The sequence below is a fragment of the Parasteatoda tepidariorum genome, chromosome 11 (assembly GCF_982258835.1).
Source record: "Parasteatoda tepidariorum strain Cologne lab strain chromosome 11, Ptep-v5.0, whole genome shotgun sequence".
Taxonomy (NCBI): domain Eukaryota; kingdom Metazoa; phylum Arthropoda; class Arachnida; order Araneae; family Theridiidae; genus Parasteatoda; species Parasteatoda tepidariorum.
The window spans coordinates 72,529-90,060 of NC_141765.1; the positions used below are offsets into that span (position 1 = coordinate 72,529).

A 17,532-nucleotide genomic window follows, 5' to 3' on the forward strand; every position below is an offset into this window, starting at 1 on the left:
ACATTTATTAATAATTAAGTTCATCTGAAATACTTAGTGGTGAACCTTTTACATCATTATCAATCTGTTTTGAAAGTTCAAGTCTAACTTTCATTATTTCCTTATTTTCTTTCCTTTGAAATGCAGAATCTTATGCTCTTTTCTTTTTTTCTTCATCTTCTTATTCTTTTAAATCCAGATAAGGACACTATTTTAAGCTTATCCATTTTATAATAATCTAGCAAATGCAGTCGAAATATTCTACTTAAACATAAACGTATAACAAATAGAAGTTTGGGAAAACAATTTCCAAAAGTTTCAAAATTATCGTCTTATTATGCTGTCTTTTTATTAATGCTTATACCGACCTGATTTTACAAAAAACCACAATCTTACAATTCCGTATTTGTGGCATTGAAGTTGCGCGGCGGTTATAAAAAATTTCCGAACATGATTTAAATCTTTTATTGAAAATAAATAAATAATTAAAGTGTATAAGTACCTCTAACACACATAACAGTAACGCGCGTAACTTTTCGTTACGTGTGTTACCTTGAATAAAATTAATTATAAAATTTTAACTATTGGCAGTTTTAATTCGAGAATTTTTTCCGTTGCATATCTTGCCTTCTTAATTTATAAAAGAAAAAAATTTTATATTTTCTTTTTTACTTAAGCTTTTACAGAAAAAAATGCAAAATTATGTTACGTGTGTTACTGGGAAATTAGACTATCTTGATTAATCGACTTTCAAACAAGCAAAAAAATTTAGGCCAAATTAAAAAAATACATTAAACAATGATAAAAGAGTAAAATAGTTATATTTATTACCTAAAACTATTTTATTGCTCTTTAATATTTTAAGAACTCCATTGGAATATAACATAACAAAGAAGAGAACTCCTGTTAAAATTCATAGTGTTCCACCTTTTGTTAGAATTCACATAAATATTTTTTGTAATTCAAAAAACTATCTTAACTATTAAAAAATGTACATCTTCTAGATTCCGAAATTGTGTCATTTTTGATTTTACGATTATTTTGAAAATTTAGTCACTCAGGACCACTTTTCGTGGAATCGCCCAATTACATATTCTGTTCTTTTGACAGAAAATGTCGGTACTTATATCACGTTTTGTCGCCTGATAACAAATGACCCTGCTAAGTGCCGATGAAATCTCACAACTGCTCCAGATACCAGATTTAAACGTGATGAGGCAAAACGATGATAAAATGTCAATTTTCTAAAAATCCAGATATTTAAAAATGCATTTCTATGACATTCTATACATATCTCAAATATTTAATATTTTAAGGTGAACAAAGAAAAATCCTTTTCTACCAACGAATTTTTTAAAAGAAAAATCGACATATTTTAATTTCTTTTGGCCACAAATATATGTAATGCATAATAAGCAAAATAAAAAAAAAATAGAATCCCATTATAACTTTTGATCTAATGATTGGATTTTCACGTATAAAAATAAGATGATTCGATTATAAGAACATCATTAAATATTAAGTTATCTCCTTAATGACGCGAGGGATTAAACTCAAATAGGCTTGTGAACGTATTATATTACGTAATATAATACTTGTCATGGTAATGTATTACGAAATCAAGCACGAAAACAAACTTACTTTTATTTTGATTAAATATGCCATTTTTTTATTTTTTTTAACGGATTTGAATTTTTGACCTTCAAATCATGAGAGGTAGCCGCAATTTGGAAAATATGGTTCCAAAGGATTAGGTCGCCTTAATTTTAATTTCATTTTATGTGCATTTAACTATATCTTTGGAATCATGAAAAAAAAAAAAAATAATAAATTTTTGCACTCATTTATAACACTTGTTTATCCAAAGATAATTTTTGTAATATTTTTATAATTATGTATACTTTTTAGTATTTATTTTAATATTGATCCTCAAATTGTTTAATTATAAAGTATATAAATTTTTAGATCCTTTTTACCCACTATGTAATTTTATGATATTTAAATCATAAGGTGTAGCCGTAATTTGGAAAGTATGGTCCCAATAGTTTAGGTAGCCTTAATTTTAGTTTCATTTTATGCGTATTTCCCCATCTCTCAGAAATTATTTAAGAGAAATAAACAAAAATATGCACTCATTTATAACACTTATATATCCAAAGATATTAGTTTGTAATTTTTTTAAAATTAATTATTATTTTCATAAATTATTTTAATATTGATCATCAAATTTCTTAACTGTAAAGTATACGAATTTTTACACTCTTTTTAGCTACTATGTAATTTTAAATGACAAAATCTAGAATTTGATTTAGAATTTGAATAGTTCTTGAGACATGAAAATTTAAAAATACGACTTTTTTTATGCTATTCATTGGAGAAAAAGTGAAATTATCATTAAAGGGCCCAAATTTTCAACGTCTCTCCAGCCTAAATACGAGTAATAGGAACTATATTTTTCAGATTGTGGCTACTGGCAACTCCCCATATTTTGAGGGCTAAGAATCCAATTCTGTCGGGGAAAAATTATGCATTAATGATAATACTATCATTAATGCATAAAAGAAATATAGTAAAGAAAAGAGCAAAAACTTATTTAAGTTTTTACTCTTGATTTCATAAATTAATATATCGTTTGTTGAAATTAAGTTAGGCCCCTCGAATAATCATTAAGATTGATTTTAGTACTTGGTAATCTGACCATTAAACCAAAAGTTATTGTGGAATTTTTTTTATTTATGTATATTGCGTATTATTTTATGTATATTGAGAATCACAGGTAAGTCTCAAAAGCAGAAAAATGACAGTAAAAAATGGTTAAATACTTATTGAAGATTTGATTGGCTATTTCAATTTTAAAATCTTTTTATCCGATTTTAAACCAAGGAACCGCAATTTTTGCAATATATTTTTGTTTTTTTCATCATATAAATCATTGTATGATGATATTAATCATTGCTTCTCTCAATAAGTATGAGGTAATTGAGTTTTCTATGCATTTATGTTTTCAAAGTGTTTTTTTTTTAAAAATTAAAAAAAAAAGAAAAATTAAGATGTTTTATTACAAGGAACCTTCAATAAAGTTTGCAATTTTACCTCCTTCATTAGCCACCCCCTAGTTAGAAAAGCCCTGAATTAGAGGATGTAAAAAAAAAATAAGAAAATTTGTATGATCTTGAAATTCTTCAAATTTCTCTTTAAAAAATAAATGGTAAATCAATCTCGCATTTAATGGAACTGTTCAGCTCGGTGAAAAATCAACCATATATATTTGAAACTTACTTTAGTAAGAAGAAAATTCTTTTGTTTTAAGAATTAAAGGGTTTCTCATTGAAACAACTGCGATGAGTAGTGAATCGTTACGCCCGAGTGCATGCCCATAGGCTGTCAAATGCAAAGAAACTGGGCCACCAACCACACAGCATCTTAAGTGCGCAACTAGATAAGGTCAATTCTGGGAGTGCGACGCGCTAAGAGATGAGATTTGAACAGTCTGCGATTAATCGAGGATATTATTGCAATTAAAGGTAAGATTTTTGTTTAATTGCGAGTGCTTCCATCAATTTATCAAAAAAAATTTCATTATTACGTTGAAGAAATTATAACTAAATTCTATCTCACAAGTATAAAAAAAGTACGAAAAGAAATTGTTTTTTTAACTGAAAAGGTAAATAAATAAAATCAGCTATATATTTTTAGTGTTTTATATTTCAATATTTTTGCTAATGCTTTGGTAGTTGGTATTTTAAAATTTTGCTCGTACTTTTCTTTATCGTCGCACATGCATTAAAGCCGGCAAATTTTTGTTCTACCTCAAATTGATTTAAGGCATACATTAAAGTTTCCCGCGCATTCAATATTCTCCGTTTGCATATCGATCATTATTTTTTTTTCTTAATCGATTATGTCCTTTTTTTTTTTTTTTTTAGTTTAAAGATCTTTTGCATGTTGGTTAGTTAATTTAGTATATTTGTATGATAGTTCAGTTTTCTTTTTCTTTCCAATGGAGACATTTCATTATTATTTATCACTGGAATAGATATTTGTATAAATTAGTTTAAGTTTTAACTTTTATTATCTCACATATTTTTTCAATATTTTGCTCTACTACTCATCAACTTATCCTCACTTATTGCTTACGCATTCTTAAGTAACTGAATTAAATGCTCATTATGCGAGCACAGAGGAAATAACCCAATTAGGAAAACTTTTAATACACAAGGGGGACTTTTACTTTGAATTAAAACATTCTTTTACTAAAAGATTACGAACAATCATTTACTTGTACCTCCCACAAAATTCATCAAATTAAAATTAGATTTTGATATTAAATGTTATTTCTTTTTTTATTTAAAACAATTATAAATAATGTTTGCTACGTGTCATATTGAATCTACTTCGATTTTTAAACTAAACGCAATTGTTGCATTTTTAAATGTATTGCTCTAAGTTAACAAATGTATAATTCTTTTCCTAATTAAGAGAAAAAGAAAAAGTAATTTAATAGGAAATTAAAAAGTTAAAGACATTATAGAGCTCACGGTTTTTTTTTCATTTTCTGTTCAAAATGTATTTAAATTAACGAGTTGAAGATATATATGCATAAGAAAAAATTAATATTCTCAGGAACTTTTTTTGTTGACAAAGGATTAATCTCTATCACATAAATATACATACTTTTCGTCTAACTGGAATGCTTAAATCTCATCCGAGCACTTCACGCCTGAGGACAATACAAGTTTTAATCACTTTCTGACAGCTACAATCAGAATTTATCTCTGAAGGGAATTTATTGTTAATAAAGTTGTGACCATTTTCCGGCTAGCTAGAGTGCCTAAAATTTAAACTGGAGCTCATAACGTAAGTTTGAAATGGATGATAGAACGCATCGTTTTTGTTTTACTATATATGAATTTAAATTGAAAAGCCTTTCCGAACTGTTATTGATTTCACCCTTTTTGGGACATATGGGGAAATTAAAAAAAAAAAAATTTGTTGCTCTAATTGTTGATTGATTTATTATTCTGAATAAATCTGAAATCATTTAAGTTCTGTAATTTGTAAAATTATGTTCGCCTGAAACATAAATATTTTTCATTAGAGAAAAGAAAGAAAGTATTATAAAGATTTTTTTAAAATTTTTTTAAAGAAAATATTATAATATTTTAATATTTAAATATTATTAGAAGAAAGAAAATATTTTAAGTATCAGTTTGATAATGATATTAATTTTCTAGTAATATTAATAAACCCTTTGTTATTAATATTCAGTTCAAATGACTCTTAGTTTTAATTTATAATGTAATAATAAATAGTTATATAATGCAATAATAATTAATAAAGTAACTGTACCATCACATTAATTTTATCTAAAAGATAATAGGTGTCTATTAGTTTATATTTTCTAATTCTCCTCAGAAACACAAGAATTGCATTAATATTTTAAATCATCATTGCAAAAATATTTTTTGTCTGTTTGCACATAAATTAGGCGTATTTTACAACATGTTGTAAGATAGATAAAGATGTAACACGATATTTAGCATATATTATTTTTTAAACATATAAAAATCAAAATTTGTTATAAGAAGTTGCGAGATGTTTATATAAAAGAGGCGAACAGATTTCATCAAGTTTTTGAGTCCAACAAATTTCGATAAGTTGTAAGAAAAAAATTGATGCAAAGATGAATCAAAACAAACAGTGTTTAGAAAAGAAGTTGGTGACCCTGCATCCCACTTCCTCACATCTGTTGTTACCTCCCACTTTCAAGGTGGCCCGGGTCTGTGACACCCACCAAACGTTTGTTTTCAAACACTTGGTGTGCACCTCAAACCATCCCGCAAAATAATACTCTCAACATTTGTATTTTCCAGCGTTAGAATCTTTAGAATATGTCACATTAAAAGAAAATGTAACTAAATTTCAAAAGTATTTCGTTGTGTTTCGAAAACAGGTCAACATTAGAAGAAAACAGTGATTTTTCCTCGTGTTACTACAATTAAATTTTCAGTTTTGAGGGCTAATATTTTTATCCAGCTTTCATATAATTTTGATTTGGAATTTTTTGCACTTAAACCAAATCGAAAGTTACGAAATCTGTATAAAATGAATTTATATAAATAAATTTAAATAGTGTGCCGTGCCGAATATATATATATATCATTTATGACATCAAATTCATGAAACATTCAGAAAATTACTTTCAATTTTTTTTAAATGCATTCAAACTGCTCTCCACAGAAAATTTCGGAACACTATAAACGTATTCTATAATTTGATATTCTATAAACGTGTCCTATAATTAAAAATAATTAAGTTGCACTTATTTGTTTATTGATTATATCAAAAATAATTTAGGTTGAATTTCTTTTTAATTTTTTTTCTTGCATTTCCAAGTTTACTTTCTTCTCTGTTACATATTGCTAAAAAAATATTGCAAGTGGTTAAGAGCAACTTAGAAACATTAATATTTTGTGTTAGTACATGGAAAAATTGGATTAAATAAAAAGCTAGATTTTGTTTTCCATTTTGCTCATTTTATAGTTCAAGGACACATTATTGTAAACCAAAAATATCTTATGTCAGTACTAAAATCAAATTATGCTAAAACTATGCTTAATGTAAAAAAAAAAAAAGAAAAAAAAAGAAAGTTGAAGGAAAGAAATCTAAATTTAATATTTTTTTTACTGAGGGTGGATTTTTAATTGTTATTACAAATAAGGAAAGTTCATTCATTTTACATAAATGCAATGTGAAAAAAAGTATGATCAAAACTTCCAGAATGGGATAAAATTTACCATATTTCTAGCTCGTAGGAACACCAAAAAACTCGGTAGTTTTTACTGAAGTGTTTGGTAATTATGTTGGCTAAATTAACAATAAAACATAGTTTTATAATGCGTGATAAAACTTGGTAAATGAGGTTAAATTTAGTAGTTTTATCATGGTACCTTAGAGCATTGTTTAAAAAGCATTGATTTGGTTACTTTTCATTTTTGTATTTTTCACAAAATGTGTAGTAATAAGAACTATAATTCTGAATTACAAAATTTTTGATTACCTGTTATCATATGAAAGGAAATTTTTCAACTAAATTATTCAAATAATGCATATTTTGGTTTTATTAACTAGAATTGTGGTTTATTTCCAGCAGAAGTATCATTACCATACAGTATGGTAATTTTAACAGAATTTCTTTTTTTGTGTGCATTAATATGTAAAATTAAATAGTACGAAGCGGGAAAATCAAAAATTAAATGGCGGAATTAGATCGAATGATCGGATTTTTACTTACTAACATCTAATATTAATTTTTATAAGGTTAACTTTAGATATGATAATTAAAAAGAGCAGATGATATTTTAAGTTATGAAATCAGAAATTGTCGTAGGCCATTAAAGCAAGAGGTGCGATAGTCCTGCGGAAAAACGTATAAACAAACATAACATTTTTGCCAACGGATTCAAACTCTTGATCCTCAAAATGTGGAGATTTGCCGCAATTTGGAAAATATGACGTCAAGTGTCGCAAGTTTGAGCACATAAATTTCTCTTTTTTGCATTTTATTATTATCTATGGAACAATTTGCACACAATTATAAAATTAATTTGTTCAAAGATAATTTCATACAAAATATATTTTCTTCAGATTATTTATAATCTTTACAGTTTATTTTCATTAGGAGTTATTTTTTGAAATCTAAGTTATAAATATTTTTACATAACTTGGAAGTATACAATTTTAAATGTCAAAATGAATTTAAGTTGTTTCGGAAACAATAGTTTGAGTACTACGAAATAAAATGCATAAATACGACTTTTTTATTTTATTAATCTTAATTATTTTAAATTTGTTACATTTTATTAAACATCTTAACTTTATAAGCACATATTAGGAGCTTTTCGTTTTGCTAACACTGAAATATTTTTCAATATTTCAACTTAATATGCTGATTTTTAATATATAGTTGTATTAAATATAACTCAAACTACAATGAGTATTTTTGCCTAAAAAGTTAAAAAATTTACTTTTGAATGATAGCAATGGTATACAGTGTGAAAACTACTTACTGATATTTCAAGTTTTTATCGATTAAAAATTAATACAATAAGAAAATTGATGTTAGGAATTAATTACACTTATAAAATAAGGATCCATTTTAAATTTTTCATTTTAATGTAAAAATTTTATCCGTAAAAAGTTATCTTAATAAATAATAGTGTTACTAGGCTTTCTTGATTTTTGTATGACCAACAAGTTAACTAATAAAAAATACATTTTATTAAATATTATATAAAAACTTTAATACTATAAAAATTAATTCTTTAATGAGTCGAATACTACTATCTTTTGTTGAAAACACACTTATCAATCAATAATTTCTAATAGTGCCGAGAACTCTGTATGGTGGTCAGGGAGCTGACCTCATATCAGAAAGGTATCGGGATCGAATCCCAATTAGAGGATGCTCTTTCCTTCTTCTCTCTTGGTATTATCTGACCTTCTTACTTTGTGGGCAACGTTTGCCTACCTAATGTGGTGCCCCTGAAAAAGGGATCAGTACATCTGCCCTTTTGATACCAGAATGGCGAATATCAATATCCCGGTGGTATTGAGAAAAAAAATTTCTGAAGCTTTAATTTTATGTGCGAATGAGATTACAAAGTTAGATTGTTTCCACACTCGGCAAGTAAAATCAAAACTAACATCCAAAAAAAGTTTAAAGATGCATTATTTGAATACAATTACATAAATATGTCTAAAAATAAATATTTCTTTTAAACGACCTAAACAGTCTTTACAATTTTTCGGTTTTGTTTTCCTTATTCTTAAAGCTTTATTTATTATTAAGGCCATTAAAAGTGGTCCTGAAACACTAAATATTCAAAATTATCATAAAACTAAAAATAAAATTATATAAGAATCTATAAAATGTTCACTTTATAGTAGTTCAGATGTATTTTGAGATTTTAAAATATATTTAGTAAAATTGTAGACGCTGAAATTTAACACTGGTTCTATACATTGTTGTGCTGTATTCTCATAGAATTCTGAAAATATTAGAGAGCTTTAAAATAGTTTTTAATACAATATAGCACTAATTTATCTCTTTATCTTTGTTAAAAAATTTTTCTTCTAAATTTGGCTTACATTTTTTGATTGATTAAAGGAGATATTCTAATTATTCAGCAACACACGTAGCATATTTAAAAAAGTTTGACAATAAAAACTTTAATAATCGAGAAAATATTACATATTTTTGCTTTATAAATTAAGAAGGCTAGTAATTCAATGGAAAAATTCTTGAATTTATACCATCAATAATTTTATTTAAAAATTAATCTAACTGAAGGTAACACACGTAACAAAATTAGTCGCTTTACTGTTAAGTGAGATAGAATTACTTTTACTCTTTATTTTAAATGTAAATTTTTTTCAAATGAAAATTATTTTTCACTTGTCTGGATAGACCAAAAATAAAGAGCATCGAACTACTAAATTTCTACTTGATTTTTTTAAATTTTTAAATATTTTTTTTTTAAACTTGATTGTATGGAACATTAATAAGAAACATGGAACAACTTAACACGGATTCAACTTGTTTGTTTCCTTGACTATACGCGGAAGAACTATAAGGTACACAGAACAACTCAACTCTACTTCTACTTGTTATTTGTTTATGGTTTAAATAGAATATTTCAAATGAATTTTTTAAATTGTTTCAATATGGATAAGTCTAAAAAAGTACCCTCATCAGAAGCTAAAGGAATAAAAAGGTGCAAAGAAAGGAAAAAGCACCCATTCTGCAGTTCAAAGTCAAGAAAATAAAAGAATTTCTACGGGAAGAAAAAGTAAATAAAATTAGTTGTTATTACAAAGAAGCAGTATAAGGCCAATGTAACAGGGCGGGTTCAGAAATGCAAACACAAGAAAAATATGAAAGAACAGATGAGAACAACAATCGCAAATCGTTCAAAAGTCTCCCTAACTAGCTAAAAAAGAAAATTGTTGTAGTATCTGGTTTAGCTAAGCGAACTTGAACTTTCAAAACGTTCTTCACTAAATATGTCAGAGGAATTTGATTCACTAATAAATGATTTTAACTAAAGAAGTGACTTTGTTTACACTATGCCAGGATTGAAAGATGAAATGGTTATCTGTATTAATTGGATGAATTCTGGCAAAAGAAGGGAATACATAGTTAGAAATATCTCTGAAAAATTGGTTAAATAAGAATTGGTTTAACTATTATATTACCATATTCAAAAAAATAGTTGAATAATTATAAATAAGATGGTATTCAAACTGTTAACTGTGAGAAAAACCGTTTATTAATAGCTTTCACCCAATAGGAATAAACAACTGGAATTTTATAGTACCAAATAGGCCCAGTTAATGATGCACTTAGTTCATTACAGCTGGGAACATATTTTCGCTGAGAGGGGTAATCTGTCAATCTCATGACCGATAGAACAGGAGTCCAAGTCCCAGCGTTGACACCACAATATTTCCTCTATTCTCTTCTACGCATGAAAAGTTTCCAGTGTCCTGCACTCCAATTGTCCAATTTATGACCCTGGGCTATTCTGTCGAGCAATTTAAAAATCAGCGTAAGCGACAAAAAATTCAAAATTGAGAGTTTTATATATTTGGCATCTGTGTACGATAAACTACATACTGCAAAAACATTTTTTTTTAAATAAATTTTGTTTATCAGTTTTCTGAAATTCTGTTTTAGCGTCCAAACCATTAGCAATCAAAAAAAAAAAAAATGTTTTCAAACCACTTTTCTCGGAATCTATCGTGAAGCACTTACTTTGTTTCTTCAATTGCACGACAGTATTGGAATACGATATTCTCATTCACTCATAAGTGGCAGCACCATAAAGCTGCTTAACACGAAAAAGGCTAGTATTACCTATCTCTTGCGATAGGTAAAACAACTAGAGAAACTAATTAAATCACATTCCATGATTCATTTGATAAAACACAACTCAACATCAACCTAATTCCAATGCCCAATATCCAAAGAAAAGCCTAGCTCCAATGTCCAGTTCAACTTCATTTTTCGGTTTTAAAACCATGCTGGTTGTAAATGGTTAAAAAACTGTATAGCTTTGCATTCACGGTGTTTTAACCACAAAAGTTGTAAACGGTTTCAAAACGGTAAATGTAAAAAATGTTCTTTACCGTATACTTCATGGTTAACTGGATGGACAGGTTGCTGCCGGTTATTTTACTGTTATTTTAGAATAAAAATTTTAACAGTGTACTATCTAACCACGTTTCTAAGGAAAGCTTATGCTGTTTTTAATCAGTTACATCCTAAACATTCAGCTTAGGTTTCAAAATTGTGTGATTTGTGATAAAAATTTTTTTTAACCGTAATTCAAAGTATAAAAGCTATGCGTATCATTTAAGTATCTCACGATTAGGCTGCACGATTGAGGCACATGCAGTCAGTTTCCGTATAGTCCCCTCTTGATATTTACATTTGAAAATGTTTAATATTGCAATAACTGCTGTGTAATTTTCCAATTAAAAATCTTTCAGAAACGTGTTCCATCTCGGACATATTACGGACACAAATGCAAATGGTTGAAAACTGAAAATTCAATATTTACGAAAAAATGGAAAAGATACATATTACGTGTTCTATTTCGGACATCTTATGGACACAAATGCAAATGGTTGAAAACTGAAAATTCAATATTTATGAAAGAATGGAAAAGACACATATTATGAGTGTTCTAACAATGATGATTTTGATTAAATACGTGTGTTGGAAATAAGCTCCATTTTGCTCACTAAACCAATGGAAAGAAGAGGTAAAATTTTCTGCACGAACCATGAACTGCTTCATTTGTTAAAATAAATGGGTATTCTTTTGTTAATTAAAAGTAAATAAATATTTTGATGGAATATTTGTGATTTTTCAGTTGAAATATTCTGAAAGGGTAACACGTAACGCATCAATTTCACCGAATTAAAAAAAAACATATATATTGTAAGAAAAAAGTTTTAAAAAAATCACTAAACTCACCTTTGATAATAAATCTTTCCACAAAATAAATATTTTAATTTTACTAACTTTTATCTCACAGAATTAAATGTATATATATTCAAAATTTCAAGTATGTAGCAATATAAAAGGTAACACACGTAACAAAATTTCAGATTTTTTTTCGCATCCTCAAATTATTGAACTTAAATCTTCTCTTAGAAAACTTAGGACACATGTAGATTTAACAACTAATTAAAGAAAGCAAATTGAAAAATATCTAACAAGTTTACTATAAAGGGTAGAGTTGTAAAATGCTTTATAAACCTATTTACTAAACACGCACATTTGTAGTAACACACGTAACTAAAGAATCATCTATTATTTATTTATTTTGCTCATATTTTATATGTAAGTACATGTATATATGTATATGTATATATGCATATGTATATATGTATATGTATGTATGTATATATGTATATGTATATATGTATATGTATATGTATATATGTATATGTATATATGTATATGTATATATGTATATGTATATATGTATATGTATATATGTATATGTATATATGTATATGTATATATGTATATGTATATGTATATTTGTATATGTATATATGTATATGTATATGTATATATGTATATGTAATTAGAGCGTCAGAAAAAAATAATAAAATAAAAGAGACATCGGTGTCCGTCCCACCTGCTTCAATGGAGAAAAGATTGTGGAAATCGGAAATATAAAAATATAAAAAATTTTGAAATTGACGAAAATCGAAAAAAAAAATACTGAAAAATTTGTTCACGAAGACAACATTTTCGTTATAAATAGAATGTTTCAATTATTATTTAATATTCTGATAAAAAGTTCATTATAAAAGGAAATAAACTGTAGGATTACTTCGTTGTAAGGAGATATAACAGCAAAAAAAATTTTACTACTTTTTATTTATTTTTATTTTTTAAGTTTTATGTGCAAAGTCTTCTTATTTTACCAAATAAATAAACAATAGCTAAAAATAGAAGAACAATTTTAAAATCTGTCCTTTTTCCAAAAATTACTTATGTTTTTACCTCTTACTTTTGTATTTCTTACTTCCAAATCGGTATCCTTTAAAAATAAACATTTCTATGTTAATATCAAAGCGAAATGATTTTCAGGAAGTCTCTCTTTGACCTAATTCGGAACAACTCAAAAACGTTAGCCAAATTTTGACTCTTTTCTCGGTCAAAATGTTTCATTTTGGTACTTGGACGCTTTTATCAATAAATAAAAAAGGATAGCGAGAAATTTTTAAAAAAATTTATAACTACACAGAAACTGGAAAAATGTGTAGCGCCATATTATTTATTCATTAATTTTTCGCTTATGAAAATTTTGCATTTGCTAATGACAAACTCACATTAATAAGATAAAAAATTTTCTTTACTAACAGTATCAATGAATTTAATATTGAAATGAAATTATAATCATATATAATGACCCCTCTAACAGAACTTATGAAGTGATTCTTCAGTACTATCTTCACTAGTCTAATCATGTTTGCAGCATACTCAGACGGAGATATTATTGTAAAAATTCAGCCAAACCTACATGTAGTATGTACGTACATGTAGCAAAATTTGAAAAAAGGTCCTTAAAAATTATGCCTTAAAACTTGATGTTGTTTAAATTTAAAATCGGTAAGTAATTAGGCAGATTAAGTTGACAGACCATGGGTTATAATCCACTTGTCGTTGAATTAACCACGGTAGATTTTCGTGGTTTCCTCTCCATGTCACGCGCAATGGCTTAGCTCCAAGAAAAAGCCTTCCACGAAAACTAGTTTGTTCCAATGCTTAATCCAGGGTTTCCTTTGTCTTCTGTGTTGGGTTCAAAATTACTAGGCTACAAGGTTGAACGTTGCTAATTGTAAACTCAGTTTTGGGTCGACTATTCAACGTAAGTTATGAAATAAAATATAATATCATGGATCTTTGTAACTTGTATTTGCAATTCAATAGTAGCTGAAAATACATTTACAATTGTATTCGTATGTATGTTTGATTATTATCACGATTAAAACTGTAATACATAATTGATTACAAGTACAAGTACAAATTAATTACATTCTGACTAACTCTACTGCATTCAATCTCTCATCAGTGTTTTTCATGCATTATTTTTACTACTAAAAAACAGCCCAGTTTTTTTTTAAATACAACTTTAGTTTAAGGGAGAAAAAAATATATACATCTTCTAGAAATTAAAAAGTCTTTGAAAACATAAATTTTTCTTGCAGTGTATGACATTTTACAGAATTATAAAAGGTATTATGCGAATGTAGTATTGTATAAATTTCGTTCTGTTTAACAGAAAAAGCTCATTTTCTTTTTCTTAATTTTCCCTTCTTAAAATCTTATCTTTGATTTAAAAAATCAGTAAATCATAAATAACTTTAAACAGTGATTCTAAAAAAATGGAATAAATTCCATTACAGTTGAGCCCGTTATCAAGTAACAATTAATAATAATAATAATATTTTCATCTTATTCATTGCTGTCTTCTCTCAATTCAGCTCTTTAATTTTTATTTGAAACAAGTTTAAAGATGTTTTAAAAAGGAGCCTCTGCCATTCTTTTTTTCCATTTTTTTTTTAAATAATCTGAGATTAAAAATACTTTGCAGATTCTGTGATAATCTACAGCGCTCGTTGCTGTGCTGAAGGCCTTCTATTACCGGAAAAAATGACTAATCTTGCATTATAAAGCTTAGAAATTACTTTCAGTAACTGCTTCAAAAAATTTAATATTGAAACAAACAACAAAAAAAATCTTTCAAAAATTCTGGGTTTGCTAATGAATAATTCTGCATTATTAAACTTAAAAAGCTGGGTTTGCCTTCTTCAGTATTAGTTTTAAATAATTTTATATCGAAGCAAATTTTAAAAAAAAATTATATTAAAATTCTGGATTTGCTAATAATTTATCTTACAATATAAAGCTAAAGATTTTCCTTCAGTAGCTGTTTTAATTAATTTAATATTGAAATACATTAAAAAAATATACAAAAAATTTACAATTGTTAATGACTAATTTTGTATGATAAAGTTTAACATTTTCCTCTAAAAGCTGTTTCAATCAATTTAATATTGAAATAAATTTAAAAAAACAACAATCATATGAAAGTTTTGCGTTTCATAATGTCAAGAGAGTCAAAAAATTTTCTTGCTAATTATTTTAATAACTCATTCAATAAATTTTTATTTATTACTAACTGCTTCAAAAAATTTAATATCGAAATAAAATTTAAAATAGAACGAAATTTAAAATTTGAGTTTTTAACAAAATGAGTTTGTTTCTAATGTCTTTAAAAATGCACTGAAAATGCCGAAAGCTTTTCAAGAAAAAAAAAATATTTAGAAATAGCGTAAAGTATGATAAATAAATAAAGATATTTTATTTTTTATTATGGATTATATTTTGGAACATCGTATAAAGAGGCCGTTTTTTTACAATTTACAGCGGAATCACCTAGTTTTAGCAAAATATTATTTAAAGGCCCGATTATTCAAAAGATTATTTAAAAGCCCGATTATTCAAAAGATTATATTTTACAAGATAAAAAATCTTCTTGCATCTATAAAAATTTAAATGGTAGCTACAGTGTTCACTCAAGCAAATGTAACTTTAATCTGCGATTATTTTTTGAAAGAAAAAGTGAAAAATTAATAAAAAAACACGAAACTTTTTAAACTATACTGAACTACACTTATGAAGTAAAATTTGAAACGCGCGTAAAACAACTTTTTTAGTCGACGCAAAATTAAACTGGATATACAAAATCAAACTAAATATAATCCAATAAATCAAATTTAAAGTAAGAGTTCTACTTTAAGTACTAAAGATGTTATATAACACATATACTATTTGATTTGGAATTTATTGTATTGAATATTGACAGACATAAAATCAAATGTTTCTTAGAGGATTCGGGATAACGCCTTTATTTTAAAGACAGTCCTTTCATGAATTCAAAAAATGTTAGATCTCAGCACTACGATAAAAGAAATTGTATTCACGAAATAATATTGCGAATTGGAAGCAATTTGCCTTTAAGAGCAAGAATCTAATAAACTGTCACACCTAACATTATCGGGTGATTCATGCCATCTCAGATTCTCTCCAAAAAATTACTATATGTTACACATCTCGTCAATAGACAAAATATAAAATTTTTTGTCCCAAAGTTGAGTTGTTCATTTTTTATGCCCCTCAAAGCTCAGAGCGTTGCAGGGAAATTTCAGCGCTTTTGCACTACATGGAAATTGCAATGACCCATAGCTCTTAGCGCAAACTAAGTGCCTCCAATAATTTAAATATCTGAAAAGTAAGGATGTTGAACTTTGTAAAATGGGTGAAAAGTTTGTGGCAAGTTGTTGCCACAAGGTCACCGAAGGTCGTAAAAAGAAGCGTTTTTGATGTTTTTTGCAATTTTCAACTATTAACTATAGCTTGCGCTTTCTAGTTGCCACGGTAAATAATGTATCATTTGAAAGATAAGCAAAATACTTTTAAAAATTATTTATATAATTGAGGCATATTTTATGCGCTCCTAATTATTTGAAGTTGAAACTTGAAGATTTTCAAATTTTACCAATATTTTAACTGCCATAACTTTTTGCGGCATAAATACACTCCTCAAAAGTGAAATTGCAACACCAAGAAATAATGCACGTAGCGTCATGCAAATTTCAGGAGCGATAGTAGTGAGATGGATATGCAAATGATTAAATTTGCGCACGCATCTGATCACGTGGTACGCATATTCGGGCTATAAAGGCCAGCAAGTTTCCCTTCTCATAAACGGCATCTGAGGTTTTGCGTAGCATTTGCGACTTTCGAAAAAGCGTCGAAAATACCTCTGAGACGTCGGCGAGCTCAATACCATCAGTTACGACCGGGGAACGTGACCGTATTATCGAACTCCATGAACTTGGTTTGTCGCTGCGCGCAATAGCAACTTGTGTTGGGCACAACGTGAGTACCATCCAACGTTGTGTCACACGATGGATTCAGGAAGGTCTACGTGCACGCCGAAGAGGAAGTGGTGCGCACAGGTGCACATCAGAGCGCACAGATCGGCGTATTCGCCAGTTGACTGTTCGAGACCCTTTCTCCACGGCACGTGCCATCCGAAGCTGGTTGCCTTCAGGAGCAGGTGGATCTGTGTCCACCTAAACCATACGCAACAGATTGCATGAGGTACAGTTACGTGCACGGGTACCAGCAACAGGGGTACCGTTGACCGCTTTACACAGGGCTAGACGCCTGGCGTGGTGTCATCGTCATCGTACCTTGACCATCCAATGGCATCGGGTATTGTTCACGGATGAATCTCGTTTCTGTATGTGGAGAAGTGACCGCCGTCGACGGGTATGGCGGCGACCCGGAGAGCGCTACGAACCAGCCCATTACGCCGAGCGTCACAACGGTCCTACACCGGGCATCATGGTTTGGGATGGCATAATGTTTGATCGCAGAACGCCCCTGGTACACAT

At 28.1% G+C, this 17,532-nt stretch overlaps 1 protein-coding gene across 1 annotated transcript in view; it reads left to right on the top strand.

Annotated features, from left to right (window-relative positions):
• The first annotated feature begins 3,383 nt into the window (after window positions 1-3,383).
• The window catches only part of LOC107443595 (chitin synthase chs-2), an 86,892-nt gene continuing 72,743 nt past the window's right edge, over window positions 3,384-17,532 (top strand). Inside the window, exon 1 of the mRNA XM_043053560.3 lies at window positions 3,384-3,503. The gene's annotated coding sequence lies outside the window, so the exon portion shown is untranslated. The remainder of the gene's footprint in view (window positions 3,504-17,532) is intronic.